The sequence below is a fragment of the Lycorma delicatula genome, chromosome 1, assembly GCF_047948215.1.
Source record: "Lycorma delicatula isolate Av1 chromosome 1, ASM4794821v1, whole genome shotgun sequence".
Taxonomy (NCBI): Eukaryota; Metazoa; Arthropoda; class Insecta; order Hemiptera; family Fulgoridae; genus Lycorma; species Lycorma delicatula.
The window spans coordinates 59,397,531-59,418,115 of record NC_134455.1 but is presented as its reverse complement, the minus strand read 5'-3'; the positions used below and the strand labels follow the sequence as shown (position 1 = coordinate 59,418,115).

Here is a 20,585-nt window from a genome sequence, read left to right as displayed (position 1 = left end):
TTACTATTGTATTACATTCCAACTCTTTGTTTTCTTTTAAAAGATTAAAATTCCTTAATCTTTTTTAAATTAATAGTTTTTCTGTAGTTTCACTGCCTTATGTAAGATATGGTTATAATCAGTCAGTGTTTTTGAATACCTTTTTTCATTAAATCCAAAACTCTTTGATTGGAAATATTTTAAACATCCATCAAACTACCCGAAGATATAAAATTTAATATAATTGAAACGAGTGCATCTCTTTTAGTAGTTATCGAAAGGTTTGAGAAGAAAGGTTTAATTTAATTATTTAATATCAAATTAATTTTAACGCTACTCATGTCTATCTATTCGACATCTTTTGTGTACTCTTTCTAGTGCAATTGAAAACAGTTGCTTTCAAAAATTAAACTCGTATACTACCAGCTGGTTGATAAAATTTTTTTTTTTTTCATTTACTTAAATTTTCAACATGCCTAGGTTTTCCATGTGCGAGTTAAATTTATTCCATTTTAAACCTGAAAAATCCCTGACAGCATTATTGCAACGTTTGATAATATTGATTCTTATTATTTAATAAAAAATACATTTGTTTTATAACTGATTTTCGTAATGGTATGTTTATTAAACATCGAATAAGATCTAGTATTACCTATACAATGATTTGAAAATTATAGCATTAAATTAATTTTAACTCCAAAGAAAATGCAGACTTTCAAGGATCCCCTTGGGCCTCTTTGAAATTCGTGCTTCACATTTAGAAAACCATTGTTGTAAAGGAATTTCAAAAACCAGATTAGTTATTCTCATCTAACTCGGCAAGGTCGGGTATTGCTGACAGTCTTAAAAGAGATTAAATAAAGTTCAACCATACCCGCTAAAACTCACATGTTTTACGAATATAACTGACATTGCTCATTATTCTGAAGATATACGTGTAACTCAACACATTTATGAATGAACTTGAGTTTCTCATTATTCTCATGCTGTATTTGTAACTCCACTGCACATCCTAGCTATGTACTACATGTGAAAATGATGTGTATTGATTACTGTTATGTAGTTCGTATGAACTACATGAAGTTATTCCCCATGCTGTTTGTGTTTCACCGAAGGTTGTGTGGTGTTAAAATAATTTAATATTTAAATTTGTTTATTTATTCGTTAATTAAACTCGTGCTGAATATAGTTGTTATTAATTAAGAATAAACGTATTTCCTATTCTTATTCACCGTCGGTATTTACTTTTCAGAATTCTCTAGTATTTTTGTAGATGTGAAACTTTACTTCGTGCTACTTTAAATTAGTTTGGGATAGATTACATCTTTGTTAGCGTAGAATTTGTAATATTTTTATCTACAAAAATTATTCACAAATATTAAAGAAGGTCCGAGATATAGATAAGCTTTTGGGCCTCTTCATAGAAAATAGGTATTAACTTTAGTACTTAATGTGTATTTCGTTAAGCATATTACTTTCAATTTCGTCATTAGTTTTATTTGATCTTTCGTTCTTAAACGAAACCTGATTTGTGTAGCCCAATTTATCCATGGATGCTTTTATATTTAGGAGGATGGATTACATAATAAATTCAAGGGTTCAACGATGATGCACCAAGATGTTTGATCTTATTTTGTAGGATTTTCGTTAAAATTGTGTAATTTAAAGAAGAAAGAAATCTTTGCATCTTTTTACTTACACTCTTCCTCAAAGAAATTATAGTGGCCCTATAGAAGTTATCATTAATCTCAGAGAAAACTTAATAAATTCTTGTACTTACGTGAGTTGTACTGATGAAAAAAGTTAAATATTTCATGTTTTACTTTCTGTAGATAAAGATACTTAAACGTATAGATTAATTTTTTGTAGTCGATTGTCATTTCAGAAAAAAAAAAAAAAACATATCTCTCAAACCGTATTCAGTGTCTTATAACCACCCACTGTAATGAGTACAAGTTTTAATTTTAAAATCGTTTAATGTCACGAGAAATACATTATACAACTTTCCTCTAGAAAATCTTTTTGCTTAAAAGAAAAGTTTAAAAATAGGAAATTGAACGGTAAAAAATAAGGATATTTTAAGTTAACTTGATAAAAAAGTTTTGGTTCTGAAATGAAACAGATTTTTTCTTGAGGAAAATGTAGACGTTAAATTTATAACATATATACACACAAATACACATTTACGTCTGTTTTTGTTTCTCTCACATACATTCATCGTTTTGAGATTCTTTCCTTTAAAATGTATTTTGAAGGCAGTTCACGTAGAAAGGGTGTTGCGTATACCTCCCGCAGTAGTACGTCGAAGAAGGAGAATAGTGAAGAGAAGGGTAAAAATGTGAAGTAGGGGCGATGGGAAGGGGTTGTTTTGGTTACTCATACCATAGAAGTTGTTATTGAAAGCCGGGCGATACATGTACAGGCAACATGGTAGCAAACGATAAAACCAATATCGGTGTAGCGTTTCACTAACAGCGTGCTTTAACGCGACTATATTTCATATTTTGCCGTTCAGAGTTGAGAGTCACTGTTTTGAACGATCCTCTCCTGCTGTGGTATGTGTACCCGTACAAGCGTGTGAGTAGACGGGTTTGAGTGGCCGATTGTATGATCACATTTAAACATCATAGAAAGAGAGAGAACGAAAGCGAGTGAGTGAGAAAGAGACAAACTGACGAGGGAGTAAAGAGAGAGACAGAAATATGAAGACAAAAAGAAAGTGAGCCGAGGAGGGTGTAAAAGGGATTGTGTTGGACAAAATTTAAGCGGACAAATCATGCAAAATTTATTCTGCATCGCCCTCCTTTTTTATGTGAACCGACTGATTTCAGCTACGTTATTGAATTGAATATTATATCATATCATATCGGTGCCATCCCGTCCTTAGTTAATATTCATGTCTCGTAAATTAAACCATAAATTCTGTCAACAATAAATGTAAGCAAAATAGTATCCGATACGGCATGGCAATGAGAATTTTTTTAACCTAAAAAAAAATTAATTATTTTATAAATGTACGTATTAAAAGACTGAGTTCATTAATTTATTCGGAAGTTTAAAAGAACTAAAAGAAAATATCGAAATATTTTTAAAAGTTGTATTATCCATATGATGACTTAAAACGTTGATAATGTTTATTGTCCAAAGAAAGTTTTCTAAGTTAATGAAATTACAATTAGTTACTATTTTAAATAACAATTGGTAAATTCTATAGTTTATCTATTACGCAGTACTGTTCGAATCAAATAAAGTCGGATAAAAAGTCCACTGAATTTCGCTTTTTTCTGATAAGTTTATATTAATTTAGAGGGACAATGGAATCTCATTGTTGCTGATATAGTATAGTAATGTATATATGCATAAGAATATTAATACCGATAGAGGAGTACATCACAAAATTTACCCAAAGGAAATTCAATCAAAATATACTTGTCTTACATCACAATAAGCCACTTTTGTATATTTTTCACATTGTTGGTGGTGCTACTTCTTTGTCGATGAGTATAAATCTTTAGAACTAGCTTCAATGATGGGTAAAGGACAGTCCGTTTCTTTTGAACATGAAAACAAGACGTGTAGTTGTGCTAGTTTGTTTTTTTGTTGTTGTATCTTTCGTATTTTTCCATGGTTGGTATATCTATTAAAATAAACTTTGTCTTTTGTTATTTGTGTTTGATAATGTAATAATTAATCGAATATTTTTTTCTTTTTTGTTTTATTTCCTGCATTTAGATTAGAAGATATAAAAATAAATTTATGTTAACTGTTGTGTCTGCCTAACTTCGACAATTTATTTAAATTTAGATAACTGTTGAATTAGAGGATTGTTTAATTTGTCTTATTATGCGATATTTTGGGTCATCAAAAAATTTGATTATTTATAAAATTTTAATTTTAATTTGATTTTTCTCTTTATTATTTAAAAGATTTAATATTAAAAATAAATAAATACCAACAATACTAACAATTACAAATACAAACAATTACAATAGTAACAATTTTTATTTTAAATACCAGCAATGCTTTTTTAATAGATAATTGAAAGCTGAAGACCAACCGAAAGGTACATAAATTCAAACTCATGTCGGACGTTAGAAAACTTTAGTGATTTTATGTGGACCAAAATATTAAAAAGCCAAATTCATTGCCTGTTGTTTGGTACTGGTCGTGGTTCTGTTTCATACTTAATAAAATAATATTGTCTTATTATAGAAATATTTTCTCATTATGTTTAATAACAGTTTCTCTAATAAAAAAATCTTTGACATAGAGTTTAAAGAAGTTGTATAATACCTAACTTAAGATAATATTTAAAAAAATAATTATGACAATTCATTGCAGAGTTTAAAAATAGTTATATGAAATAAATAATTACAAAATATTAGCACTGATATTTATTTGATTTTCATTCGAGCAGATGGTTATCAAAAGTCCTTACAAAGTTTATTTTTGAAGCTTTTATAAAATTTTATCTCTTAGAGCATTTCTGTCGGATTCAGATACATGTAAATAAACCTCTTGCTAGGTACAAAATGATATAGCTCTGTTACTTCAGAATGTAATAAATAAAATTTTATTTTTTGGTTTAAGAAAAAAATCTACGTTTAACCGATAAAGTATAGTTTTTCATACTTACTCTATCGAATAGTTAATTTCCGATGCATTGCTGGCTACAATATTGGATCTCGATTGCACTGGATTTTGATTCCCAGTTTCAATAACATTTTTTTCACGCAACATTAAAAAGTTTTAATAAATTTTTCTCTAAAACATTTAAATAAAATTAGAATATCTGTTCCCATAATGTCTGGTTTATCAGCAAACAGAATTATAACGCTAGGATGGTTATTAAATAAAATATATGCAATTTTATTTAAAAGAATTATAAAGCGTGTTTCAAAATGAATGTCGGTTTTAAAGCTGCGTAATATTTCTCAAATTCCGCATTTAATTATACGTGAAATAAAAGAGCAATTCAAAGAGTTTCAGCTCTGCGCAAGCTCTAATTATACAGATTATGGTTTGCATGCTAACTTTACAAATTTAATGATGCACCGTGTCAATGAAGTCGTTTTTTTACCTACGACGGAACGGAGATGTATATGTGTTAGTGCTAAGATATTGTGTGTTAGTGTGTATGTCTGTTACCATATTCTTCAAAAACTACTGTTCGATGCGGTTTTTTGCATTACATAGGTATCACTTCAAAGCACGTTCTTAGACATGTTTTATGGTTACAGAACTAAACGATGTTTACTCCTTTATTTCCATACATTGTTATCGTGTCGTATTCAGTGACGAATCAACATTTCATGGAAACATAAACAATCATAATGTGCGAATCTGAATAAAATCCTCATAAAATATTAGTGTGAACGAGGCTCCCCAAACTGAATGTTTTTTGTGCCGTATCCCGACAGCAAGTTTACAAGTAGTTTTTTTTCGCGGAAGCAAGTGTGTCTGGAATGTACAATCTTGATATGCTATAACTATGGCTCTCTCCTTAACTGCAGTATCAACCACAGAACTTTATTTGGCAACAAGGTGGTACGTCTCCTCACTGGCATAACGTGATTAGTTGAATGAAATTCTTCCCGACCGCTGGATTGGTCGCATGACTTTAAAAGCCCCGATATTAATTTTTGGTGTGTTTATATCAATGTTATAGTGATCTTTTGTTTGGAAAGAGTTTGGTAAATAAAAATTGAAAGATTAAATTTATGGAATATAAATATATATTAAAACTGTTCAAATGAAACAATTTATTTGCCTAAATACTATTATAACGATTATACAATCGTTCAAATAGATGTCTATCTTTTTTGGAATGAAGGCGTTCTCGACGGACGTCCGCCGTGAAATAGTAAAAATTAACTTTTTGGAATAATCAGTCAGGGAACCGTCAAAAAAACTCACATATTACTAAATGTTAATCAATCTGTATTTCTCCCAACTAAACGCATACAAATATAATACATAATAACAACAAAGAATTCTGAATCACATTTCCATAAGTAACCCACATAAATATGCCGGTCGAATAGAGTTACATAATAGAGATTTTCACTGGAAACAGTGTTATATCATTAAAAAGATTAAAAACTATACCTTAATCAAGGTTATGTTGCTTGTGCTTACCAGTTTTTAAAGTAACAATTAAAACGAACTTAATTTCCATCTAATCAATAATCCGATCATTGTATGTTATTTATTTTCCGTTTACACTTATCTCAGTTTAGCGATACTGTTGCTAAAAATTTTAAATAATCCATCGCATATAATTTGACAATCTCTTACTGTACATAACTTTTACTTCCTTGTACGAAGTAAAGGAAGTAATGTGATCGCGAAAAATTTCGGTTTTCAGATTTCAACGGAAATATCCATTTTGACCATCCCTGAGTCTATTTTGAGTAGTTTCGACGTGATATTTGTACGTATGTACGTGCGTTCGTGTGTATGACGCATAACTCAAAAACGATTAGCCGTAGCATGTTGAAATTTTGGATTTATGGCTGTTGTAACATCTAGTTAGTTGTGCACCTCCCTTTTTTATTGCAATCGATTGAAACCAAAAGTATCAAAAAATGCCCAAAATTTAAAAAAAAAATTGGATTTTCGACTTTTTAACTGCAGTAATAAGCCCTCATGGAGAGCTTTTCCACGATATATCGTAAGTGGTACTTATTTTCATTGATTCCAGAATTATAGCTAAATAAAAATTTAATTAATGAAATATTTGGATTTTACACGGTTCAAATCAGACTTCATGTCTTTTTTTTTAAATATACTGATTTATTAATAATTATTATCCTCTGATTGTAAAAAAATTACGATGAATAATAATTTAATAATAGCAATAAAAAAATATGAAAAATATCAGAAGTTATTAAGGAAATACAATTTTATGTACTTTTCATTTAAAAAAACAAGTGTATATGTAATTTAATAGGCGTACAAGGAAGTTATGTGATGTTCACATCAGATTTTTTATTACCTTAAACCTTCACAAATTTATTTGTTCGCAATTTTATTATTTACTTCACATCAGAACGAAGTTCTTTCCTAATTGCCGTAGTCCAATGCTCAAATTTTGTTTTCAACGTTGTTTTCCCTTATTTATTTCATAATAAATTCTATAGTTCTTGCTAATCGCTCTTGGAAAATTTTCAAACCTTTTCTAGCTCTTAACTTATTCATAATTGTAGTATTAGTACTTAGCTACAATTTGCGTATTACTGAATACGTAATATACAATAGGTACTATTTCTGGTTTACCTTAATTCGTTTTTCAAGTTTAAATTCCTTAAAAATAAATTAGTAGAGTTAATACATCTTATGTTTATTTATTATTTTTTTGACAAATGTTTTTATGAAAATTTTATTACCGATAGCTTTAAAGATAATCGTTTCATATTTTCAGATTCCATTACAAATTAATGGTAATTTCATATACTTGGTTACTTGCTGTATATATCTTACTTCCCTTATATTATTAATTTTAAAACAAAACATTCTATATTTTAACGCCTAACGCTGATGCGGTACATAATCCATTTTTCCATACATTGGGCACCCCTAGTCTAAAAAAAAAACATAGAGATCGCGTTTAGAACCCGAATGCTCAGTAATCAACCGCAAGGATTTAGCGGGAAAGATATTTCCGCAACATCAATAAATGCATGTAAACTGTTTTGTAACATTTACAAATAAAGCAAAAATGTTATCAAGTAGTATTTTTCATTACTCATAAATAAAAAAGGACATAAAGTATGGCATCTATGGTAAGGATTTTCCCAACTCATATTTTATTCCGCAATATTTCTCTTTAACTTCTAGTATAAAAGTCACAGGGGCATGAGGTTGATGGGTGGCACTGGATGGCGCAGTTGTAGGGTTTTTAAGGTCAGACTTTTGCTACGCATGAATAGAGCACAACAGTTGATGTAAATTATCTTTTTCATATTACGGTTATGTTACGCCGTTTGTCCAACATTTAATCCGACTCATGAAGCAGAATTATCATATTTAGCCTTGCTACACACTTTTCGTTGAAAAAATAATTATTTTATTCTGTAAATCGCAGGGAGTGTCCACAGCCGATTTAATAACGTTTTCGAAAAATTCTTTTCAAAAATATTTACGCTTTTAGGTTCTTAAATTTAGGATCCTAATAATAGCTCTTAATTAGCTAATAATACTAGCTCTTATTAGGTAACAATAGCTTGTTAAGATCCTAAATAAATAACAACTGATAACATTGATCTCACCAAAAAGTATTTGTGAAGTTGTTTATAAAAAAACTTTTAGACGTAGGAAATGGTGGCAGAAGTTTGTTAAAAAATCTAACAATTAGAAGACTTTCATTTATTGAGACAAATAACTTTCCATCGATCTTTTCACAAATATTTTGTCATCGATCTTTCCGTAAAATGCGATCCCATCCGTTTCTAAAAAAAAACTTAGCAATGATTTTCACAAAACGACCCTCCAAAGTAATGCATTTTCTTCTGCGATACGTGCCATCATTTTTAGTTTTTTTCTAATATAAATACATACAGCTATGTAATTTTTTTTAGAAACACATTAAAAAACCTACCATCTTAGAAACTCTATTATAATTTATTTTGATGGAAAGTTGAAAGAAAATCTAAGCAGAATGAAATTTTGTTTGTAAACCTTTTTAATTTAACATACACTGTACGCAAAAATAAGCAAATAAAATAAAATAATCTTTCGACTGTTCTCATTAGGTAATTATAAGTGTTCCTCGTAAACCCTATAATTTGTTTTCGGTGATGTAAAAATGAGATGGTAAGATATTTTGTAAATACTGCACTAAACTAAATTATTAAGGATCAAAAACTGTTGTAAGTATAGAAATCAGATGATCAGAAGAAACCAGGAATCAAAGATTTATATTCACACATAAGCATAAACATAATTTGTTAATACATACGAGTATTATTTTTTTATTGTAATTAAAAATCATCATCAGAAAAGATATAGCGACAAGATAACAGGATTTTCTATCATCTACGTTCAGTTTTAAAATTAATTATTCGTTACGTCCTTAATTGAGTTAAGCGAATCATTTAGGAATGATTTTCACTCATAATTTTGTTTTTTTTTCTTACTCTTAAAAAAATTAATACCGTAGAAAAATGAAACCGAAACTTCTAGTAGTGTTAATTTGTTATATAACAGAAAGCGTGGACCGTTGATGTCTTCAAACAGGGACCTCAGGAAGCTTTTTTGCCGAAAACAGATCAGGAATAATTAATTAAAAGTTCGATATGGGTGACATATTTGAAAGCATAACTGATATTGAGATTGCTGATTCACAGATTCTCCCCTGCCGTTGCAAACAATACCAATTCTGGGTACTCCAAAGTCGTGATGTCCAAAAGACGCCGCAAATGATTTGCCTGTGTCTAATAAATTCAACAACCTTCCGATGGAGGATGTTCAAAATATCCGGGAGAACTGTGTTAAGCTGACACCGATTATGCTATACAAGATGACGGATGTAATGAGACTTTACGAGTTGCTTGAATCAGTTGTAACCAAGTGATTACTGCATAAGGGTAATTAATGTTAAGCAACTAAAAATTCCCTCGAAGGATGTTGACGCTTACAAAAAGATTGTCGATTTGGTGGCACTGGACACAAGATAAGATGTATAATTGACGCGCGCCACAGGGTGACAAAAGAACCGATTGCCAATTTGGAACCGAATGGAAATAACAAAGAGATAATATATTTTAACCTAAAATATATTGCCAACTATGGAGTTAGATTCGAAACACCAAGGAATTTTTCCGTTTGGGCCAATACGTGAGATTCCAGCAATACGGACACGCGAAAAATAATTTCGTGCTGCTATATCGCTGTGTTAACTATGCAGAGAGCTATAGAACTGCTGATTGTTTTAGACAGGACAGAAATACCACAGCAACATGTGCGCTGTGCCAATCCGACCACCCTGATATAAAGTTCCTTGTACACCAAATAGGTAATCTGATAAGCCTACTCTTCATGACGGTTGCTGAAATTCGTTGATGGCTAGATTCCTTAGGATTGCTGCCTGTAACATGAATGGTCTCGCTTGTTGACTTCATGAACTAGAAGCATTGGTAATTACCGAACCACTAGATGTTACATTTATCTCCAAATTGCTCTTCACTAACCGTAATTATTTTCGTCTCCGGGGATACTCGGTTTACACGACTAATTACCCAGAGGTAAGGCCCTTGGGGGTACTGCATTACTCGTCAAAAATGTTATAAAGCATCATCTACTATCGGAATGCAGGCATCCTAAATTGAGATCCTTGACTGGATTGAACCTTTATGATTATACAGTCCTCGCGGTCATGTGAACAAGGATGATCTTTTCTGTGAATTCTTTCGACACTGGGTAGCCGTATTATAGCAGGAGGTGATTGGAATGCGAGGCATTCTGTATGGGGCTCCCAGTTCATCACTAATCGCAGGAGAGCTTAAAGAAATTGCATTTCCAACATGCGCCTGAATGTCATATCTGAGAGACGACTGGCCGTCGGATCTGACGAAGGTCCCAGATCCGAAGGAAGTAGCAGTATTACAGAAGGCCTCAGAATAGAACATCTATGAACATGGCTGCTCTTAGATTAAAACGGCTGCTGAGGTCTATTAAAAATGAGATATTTAGAAAGTTCCTTAAAAAGAATGATTACTCACTATGGAAGACTACGAAGTACTTCAATAGACCACCACTATCGTTCTCACCTTTGATAACGTTGGATGGGTCATGGGCTCGAAGCGGCAGTGAAGAAAGTTGACGTATTCGCAAGGCATCTTGAGACGGTCTTTCAGCCTTTTTACATACGAGGGGCTGATGAGGAATAAATAATTGAATTCCTGAGTAGTCCAATTGAGACCATTTTCGCGACAGCATAGATTCTGCAAGTAATCAGGAGGGGAGGGAATTCAAAGAAAGCTCCCGGGTATGACTTGATAACTAATAAGATTCTTTTTATGCTTCCATTCAAGGCCATCCAGTATACAATACGACTCTTTAATGGCATTCTGTAAACTACAAGCTTCCCGATGGAATATAAGGTAGAAATAGTTCCGAAATCGGGTAAGCCGGTCTAATTAACGACTGGCTAGCTAGATGAAGATTAACGTTAATCCGGCTGTGTCTACGCACTTTATGTTTGCGATGAGGAGGGATAACTGCCCTCGAGTTTAACTTAATGAAGTTTCATCCCGTATGCTATAACGTGCGATACCTAGGACTGCATCAGGATCGCCATCTGACGTGGAGTCATGTCATGAAGAAAGGACGCAGGTTAACATTAAGTTCAGGGAGACGTACATGTACTGGTTGCTAGGCAGGGAATCGCAACTATCATTATTTAACAAGCAGTTGTTATACTCAGTGCTCCCGAAACCGATTTGGATTTACGGAATCAAACTGTGGGGATACGACAAGCAAGAATAACATCGCAGTCGTAAAGCGATTCCAGAACAAACTATTGAGAAATATAACAGAAGCTCTATGACTTGCGAAAAACACTGAAATACGCGATTATATGGGAATACAAACCATTAGAGAAGAGATAGGGCGATTCAGCACCAGATACAAAATGAGGGTAAAATAACACGTGAACTGGCTCGCGTTTAACCTCCTGCGTAACAGCGAGGACGTTAGACGCTTAAGCGACCACATATATTAGATCTGTAAGTTCTCCGAAATTTGAAGTGAATCAGCTACCCTAGAAAATTGTGCGTTGTCAAAATTCTTCATTTCGTTTCGACATTTGCTTTTGTTGTTTCTTTGACTTGTTCCACTGTTTCTTTGTTTAATTAGTTATTCTTTGTATGATTGATAAGATTATATTTTGGTATTTTCTTTGCGTTTTATGTTCTGAATTTTGCACTTTGTTCAATGTTCTTTGGAATCATATTTGTATGTACTTATTTTGTTACGTTTAGATTATTACTTAACGTTTAGTTTATTTATATACTGTATAAGATACATTACCGTTCTTTGAGGAAATCCCTCTCTACCTTTTTTGTATTGAAATTTACTTATGGTTCAGATAAATTGGAACCGATTATAAATTAAACACTGCGGCAAAAAAAATAAATAGAAAAAAATTACCATTCTTTTGTGTTTTTTTTTTTTTAGTTAAAATCCCAGTAATTTTAATCTTAATTAAAAAAATTAATTAAATTTGTAAAAAATATTTACTCTTGATTAATAAAAAATATACAAAATAGTTTCAGTTGTTACATTATTCACGTTTTTAATTGTTTGATTATAAACTGTGATTTGAAGAAAGTTGGTGAATAAAATTCTGCAATACATAAAATAAAAGATGAAGCTTATTTGAAATCTCTTATCTCATTAGTGAGAAGTAATAAAAATTGGATTCATGGCTCGTTTTAACCTTGTTCTTTTCTTAATTAATTATATTAGTTACATTAATTATCAAAAATTAATTAATTATTTCATACTCGTTTATAAAAACCTTTTAACTAAAATTTTATGTAGATTTTTTTACCTCCTTAATTATTCAAGGTTGAGAGCCATTTCTATACTTTGGAATCGAAAATCACTTATTTTTAGAAACATTTTTATTTATTCGGAACATTTTTTTTTTTAATTTGAATCGTCTTAAAATCGGCTTTCGTGAACATTTAAAAATGTAATTAGGTACTTTATACTTTAACAGTCGGATACTGGCCTATTCGTCTTTACTACAGGCATTGCAAGTTACGTAATTAGAGTAAGAATAATCTTTAAAACGAGTCATGAATCTAATTTCACTTAACTGAAAAAAGTGTATCAGGTTTCTTGAATTCAGATGTTTACACATATATAAATAAATTAGGTTGTTGTATATTAGTAATTAGGTTGTTTAAATTAGACCTATTTAAGTAATAAAACGTATTTAAAAAACTGCTTATCAATACTACACAGAACTATTCTTTAAATAATGTTCTATTTAATGTATTTATTTTTTTTTCTTTAAAATGGGTTTCTTTAAAATACGTGTAGTCATTAGAAAATGAATTATCTCGAAAAATGGGCAAATAAAGTACATTATTTTGACGTTAATAAAAAAAACTCGAATAGTTTAACAAAAACTTTGCTAAGCAAATGATTGGAAATCAATATCAGTCTATAAAAGATCTCAGAATTGTTAGTGAATTTTTGTAAAAAATAACAGTGATGTAAAATCAAATTCAGAACGTATATGTGATATGAGATCTACTTGCATATCACGCTTTAAATGAATTTCATTATCTGATTCATTTTAAATTGAATATCAATGGTACACAAATTTTAATGTTTTATGTCGTTGATTCTCGGATAAGCATTCCTTTGTGTATAGATAATGAAGTCGGTTGATAAGGATGAGATAATATCAAACTCAAGCCGGCTTTAGTTCAAACTGAATAATTTCATTTTAATTTTCGCCATCTCTAAAAGGTGACATTATTTATTCAGATTTACGTTTTATAGTAATTGGTATTAAGATAATATTAACAATAGTAACAATAAAATTAAATATTTTACATTATCTACAGAAGCTAAAATAGTTGTTAAATTTACGAAGCAAAAAGCAAGTAAATATGTTCGTTATTGAATAAAAATAAAAAACCAATGTTTCAACCAAGTCATACATTAAATTACAGCAGTTTGTTCTGGAAAAAATAAGCAGAAAATGTAAGAGTAAAAGTTTTCTCACCTTCTTTTAGCACTTCAAAGAAACATACATAAAACAGTCAAACTCAATTCTATTTCCGAGATAGAAAAGAATTTTGATGTTGCACCATTTATTTTATAAAGATTACAGTTTCGTTTTTATTCTTTTTTTATTTTTTATCAAATTTTTATCTTCTAAAAAATATTTTTTCAAAATTAAGGAAAGAAGAAGCCTGGTGAAGAGCGGCGTTTTTCTGAATTTTAAATTGTATGACTTCTGCAATATGATTTTTTTTTATTAAAAGATCTTAAATTTGTACTTGTCCAAACAAGTACAGACATTATAAATACTGCTACATTAACTCTGTTTTATTGTGTACTATACGATCAAATTTTATAAACTGTGGCGTTCATTATTACAGTATTTGATCTTATTTGAACAAAATAAAAGGAACAAAAAATGTAAATGCAGTAGTATATTTGTAATTTTACCGGTCCAGAGATAAGACACATTAAATAATTTGAGTAAATTTTTGCGTAACTGGTCTTAATGGAAACTCTCTTACTTCTCCCTTACTAAAAGTAATAAAAATTTTAACTTTTTATTTAAAAAAGAAAATAATTTATTAAGACTAGCTAAAGATTTTATTAAAATGAATAACAAAACGAATACTACGCCCTAACTGTCATCGGATAAAATAATAAAGTTGTGAATATTAGAGCTATATTTACCTCATTTTCTTTCAATAAACAAGTTCTTTAAGTTAAGTTTTTTAACATTTTTATTAGAGTTCTACACCCTTTGTAAAAATTCGAACTTATGAACCGAACTTAAAACAAAAATTAAATTACTTTTTTTTTACATAAATATTTTATAAGAAATATAATAATTTATTACTCAGAAAGGAAATTTTATTTTTCTTGTACAGTCAACAACTTAAACGTTTGATAAGTTTTAATCAGAATTTATAGTTCTTTCGATAAACTTTCAGTAACTCGTTACTGGTTCTTAAACTATCATTATAATAAATCTAATATGTACACAAAACGCTTGCAGAATTCTTTTAAAAATATGCTTCATCTGATTCAGGAGCATTTACAAGTAGTCGTTTTAGCAAGAAAAGTTATTATTGAAAATTATTATTTGTACAGTAGGAATAAACTATGTTAAATCTTTATTGATGATTATTTAGTACGCTACATGCTACACTTAGCCATATTAACACTGATGATGAGTATCTAAATCATAAAAATGCTGTTAAAAAATTGTATTTCATCATAGCTTGGAAGATACTAATAACAAATAATAGAAACGAAAGAATTTCACAGACTGAGATCAGATATCAACAGTTCTCTAAGATCATTACTGACAAATTTTAAATCAATTAGGAATTCTGTTTCAAAGATATTTTTTAAAATGTATCTTCAAGGATCACTTTTCTTTACAAACGATCTAATTAAAAAATAAATTCCGTGAACTGTTTTAATAGATCTTTTGGATTGGTAATTTAACAAGAAGAATGTAAATGTTCTTAGAAGAAAAATTATTTTACATAAATAAAATTTCAGTAAAGTAAAAGCCAATTCTGGATTTTAACTTTATAAGCTAAAAACAAATAGACACGTAAGTGGTGGGTAGATTAAAATATTTAGTAAATACTACATACTGTAAAACGGATTATTAGCAACCTTTTGAAGAAATATACGGTAAAGCATTACACGGTGATAGTTGGGGGGTGAAAATGAATTTTCTTTATTTTTGAGGTATGAAGGGAACGCAAATATCATTCATTTAAATTGAGGTTTCCTTATATATTTATTTATACATATCTATTATTTTATTTATTTATTTATAAAATTTATTTTATTTTATTTCTGTGTATAAAATTTTGTTGCTCGAAAATTTCCAAAACTACTAGATCAATTTCATTTAAATTTAGATATGATGTAATAGTGTATCTAAAGTTGTGCATGTGAAAATTTAATGAAACTTGGTTGAGTTACGCTCAATTCAAGGTCGAAAAAATTTACACAGTACAGGTTAGAAGCGTGGTTCGTTATGATGCTGCAAGTTGGGATGTGGAAAGAAAATAAAAAACGAAAATTTGGTCTTCTTTCGCAGAGCTGCGCAAGATTTTTTTTCACAACTGGTGCAATTAAAAAGTTTTTCTTGATAACGTACTTTATTATTTTACAACCTAATTTTATTTTTATTTATATTATAACTGACCGGTTAATTAAAGAATTTGATATTTTAATACCATAGCAGTAAGTGGTCACGTGAATCTAGCACGATGTTGAAACTTGGATAAAATAATTTCGATCAGTACAAGTAAATATTTTCTTTTTACTCCAGTAGGCAAAGTTTTGTTTTATTTAATTACATAAAAATTCAGTTAAGAATTGCCTTAGAGATTGTCCAGTAAAATAATTATTATTACAGCAGATTATTACAGCAAAATACTTACACCTACTTATCAGATAGAAAGCGTAATATTTTAATTTGCGTATGATATGTCCCGATAAAATATGAAATAGTCTAACACCACGCAAAAATGTCTGACGAAGCAGCAACTCTCAGAGGACAAAAAATTTTAAATGAAATAAAGATTTGTATGTTAACTATTTTATATTTTTCCTGCAATTACTTCCTACAAAAGAAATTCTTATAAGTGATTCTGCATGTCATATCTTTTATCAGTTCCATTTCTATTATTTCACTCTTACTTAGAACCTAGAAACAAAAATATTCATTAAATAAAAAAGCCGATAAAAAAAGTTTAAAAAAGGAACTCTTCTCTTATCGGCTGTGCATCTATATATTTCACACAAATTATCAGGGAGAAAAGCATATGATTCTGATTTTAATTAATTATCTACATTTATAATCATGAACCTACTTTTAGTTATTGTGACAGCTGTGCCTGATACCCTGTGCTAAAAATATTTTTAAAAAAAGTTCGATTTTCAATTAAATTTACCACAATTGATGAATAAGGAAAATATTCTTTCTTTGAAATTTAACTGGAATACTATTCTAAAAATATTTTCATTAAATTTAATATACGTGCAGTAATATTTTAGTTAATTTACTTAATCTACTACAAAATATTGTATTCTCTATTTGTGTTAGGCTATGTACTGAATTTTTTTAATATTGCGTTTCATTCTCATCAAAGCAATGTTGGTATATTTTAATATATGTAATTTCAGTTATGTAATAATGTTTCCTTTCTACCCATCCGCTTGTTTTGAAATTGCTACTTGGCCTGTAAACAGTTGAATAAATTTTAATTGAACTGATACGATAACGACTTTTGCCTGGATTAAACTTTGTACATATTAGCTTGATCTTAAAATTCTTCCTGAAAGCTTTCCATCCATCAAAGAAGCTTCTTTTAACCTCAATCAATCCTATATTTTATGAAAAAAATTTAAAAATAAAATTTTAGACCTATTTAGTTTTTGACTAAAACGTTTTTCCTGTTTTGATTGAGATTAATATTGTCTCTTTTTAAGTTTGTTATCCGTAAAAAGATTTAACTTCTTTTCCAAAAATGAAAATTTAATTCGCTGAAAATGTTGAGTACTTTTGTCTGAATCTTTTGTATTGATATTTTTTAGTGCATTTCCTGAATGACTGGAGCCAAAATGTTTTGTAAAAATAAAACAAACAAATACTCACAGAAAGTGAGCAAACTACGCTAATAATAACTGCCACTAGGTAGAATACTTTCACAAATTTTTGTCAGGATTCCAGTGTTTTTTTAATAGTAACTAGATAATAAATAATTAATTTTTTGCTTTATAATTGCATATGCAGAATAAAACAAAATAATTAAAAACCACACAAATTACTAGTTTTACAGTTTTTTTGTCAAAAATGTGGTAATAAGGCAAAACAATAAGAGGTGAACCACCGTTATAACTCCTACTTTCAGATTTTAGTTCTGTTATTAGATTTTAGTTCTTTCTCGAACTGTAATTTTTTTTAAATTTCAAGTATTCCTGAAGAGTGTAGAATATTACTGTTTGTTAGTTATAAATCTATTTCAATTATGCAGTAATTTTTTTTAATAAAAAATATGGGTTATGACGCCTTCAATTTTGCGAATAGACTTTTCTGTAGAATTGTAAGCACTTTTGTTGCATATGTTCGCCTGAAATTTTGTAAAATATCGTAATTTTATATGCAAATATCTCATTTATTTTATTATATTTTATAATTTTTTTTTCTGTTTAATTGAAGAAATTCCTGAGAATACTTAAAACATGATACTTTTAAATTTAAAACAGACATCATTTTTTAACATACATACTCTTTTTTTTTACTTTTAAGGCCGCAAAGGACCACATCAGTCAGAATAATTCAAGTCTTTTTTGCCGAACTTTTGGCCTTTAAGTTCTTAGCTTTTACTTTCTCCCAATATTTAGTCATTCTTAATGATCTTGTTTTACGATCCTCTTTTGAATAAACCCTTTTTGTATAATTAAAAATTCTTACTTTAAAGTTGGTATTCGAATCTTTAATAACAAATTTTTATTTTTCGGATTTATTAAGTAAATCTTCGTAAGTCAAATTTAATTCTTGCATGTCTTCTTTAATTTCTTTGATCCATATAAACATACTCATTTATATATTAGTATATTAATATTTTTAAACAATGCATGTTGTTGTAACAAGTGATGTTTTCATAATAATGTATTATTTTGCACAATACTTTATTAAATGTAATAATTTTTATTGGATGACTGAAAACGATTTTTGGTCTTAATATAAAAGATATATTTCATATGTACCTCTAATATTTCAGTGTTTATTATTATACATAATTTATTCATAAGATGGCTTTCTTGGTTCTTAAATTTATATAAATATATCGTTCATATCTACCATTTAATGAAAATTAAGTTTCTCCAATACAGGACTTATTACAACCATGTACATTATTATACAGGTTGATCGTAAAGTTGCGCAACGCAAATTTTTCTACTTTGTAGGAATGATAGTTAAATCAGTTAAAGATATTTTAATTAGGGTAATTTTTTGTGTGACAGAATAATGTATGGTAGCACTGCTAGATCACTCCTCCGGGCAACAGTGAGCGTGGCACCAAGCAGTTTGTTTAGTCCGAGCAGCAATGTTTTTTACGCAAGAACAACGCGTCTATATTGTTGTGAATTGCTGCGAATCGAAATCGTACGAGAAGTGCCTAGAGTTTTTAAATGCTTTTCCAGATGCTAATGTGCCAGACAAATCCACTATATGTCGTTTATCTAATCGTTTTCGGGGTACAGGTAGTGTGCATGACTGTAAGCGTACCTGCTGCCCAAGTGTTTTAACTGACGACAGTCTGCAGACGATAAATGGTACTTTTCTTCGTTCTCCAAAAAAGTCTTTTCGAAAACTTTCTAACGAGATTGGGCTATCTTACGGAAGTGTTCATAAGGCTACTAAAGTTCTAAAATTACATCCGTACCGGATTAACGTAAGCCATCAGCTCAAAGAACCAGATAAAGAGAAACAAATACAGTATTTTATGAAAAAAATTTTAAATGCCATTTCTCTTTTAGACAAGGTTTTTTCAGCGATGCAGTTTCATCTCAGCAGATATGTTAACAGTCAAAATTACAGAATATGGTCTTCAGAGAACCCATGTATATTCCATGAACAACCATTACATTCGCAAAAAATTGGGGTGTATAGTGTATCTCGTCGGAGAATTGTCGGATCTATCTTTTTTTCGGAGACCACCACAGCTTAACGGTATTAAGAAATAATCATACAGTTTATAGCTTTGCTACGTGGTTATGAACGTGATTGCTGGCTACAACAAGACGGAGCAACTGCACACACGGTGAACAGTAGCATGCAATTTCTTCGATGGCCGGATAATTTCACGTGATCTATGGACTCCCTCGTTCACTAGATCTGAGTCCTTCCAAATTTTATTTGTGGGGCTTTTCGAAAGATAGTGTGTTCTAAACAACCCGCATACACTTGATGAACTTAACAAAATATTGAGGACTATATGTCACATATCACTGCTGCTACACTGACAAAGGTCTGTACAATGTAAGAAAACGCATTGATACATACGTTGAAATTCATGGTGAACTTTTCCAGCACTTATTATAAATTTTTAAGTAATACTTTATAAATGTCAATATTATTTTGTAAATTAATAGAAAGGCTTTCTAATTAACAATTTGTTATCATTTGGGTTGCGCGATCACCCGTCATATATATACATATATATGCACGAGTATATATATGTGGTTTCCACAAACCACTAGATGATTGATTCATTACTGTTAATATGTTTAGTATTTCTATAAATTATTTTCAATATATTGAATACATACGCATTGATACATACGTTGAAATTCATGGTGAACTTTTCCAGCACTTATTATAAATTTTTAAGTAATACTTTATAAATGTCAATATTATTTTGTAAATTAATAGAAAGGCTTTCTAATTAACAATTTGTTATCATTTGGGTTGCGCGATCACCCGTCATATATATACATATATATGCACGAGTATATATATGTGGTTTCCACAAACCACTAGATGATTGATTCATTACTGTTAATATGTTTAGTATTCCTATAAATTATTTTCAATATATTGAATACATACGCATTGATACATACGTTGAAATTCATGGTGAACTTTTCCAGCACTTATTATAAATTTTTAAGTAATACTTTATAAATGTCAATATTATTTTGTAAATTAATAGAAAGGCTTTCTAATTAACAATTTGTTATCATTTGGGTTGCGCGATCACCCGTCATATATATACATATATATGCACGAGTATATATATGTGGTTTCCACAAACCACTAGATGATTGATTCATTACTGTTAATATGTTTAGTATTCCTATAAATTATT

At 29.8% G+C, this 20,585-nt stretch overlaps 1 protein-coding gene across 1 annotated transcript in view; it reads left to right on the top strand.

Moving 5' to 3' along the window:
• hwt (SH2 domain-containing adapter heavyweight) overlaps nt 1-20,585 on the top strand; it is a 426,431-nt gene that overhangs the window by 249,402 nt on the left and 156,444 nt on the right. The window lies entirely within an intron of this gene.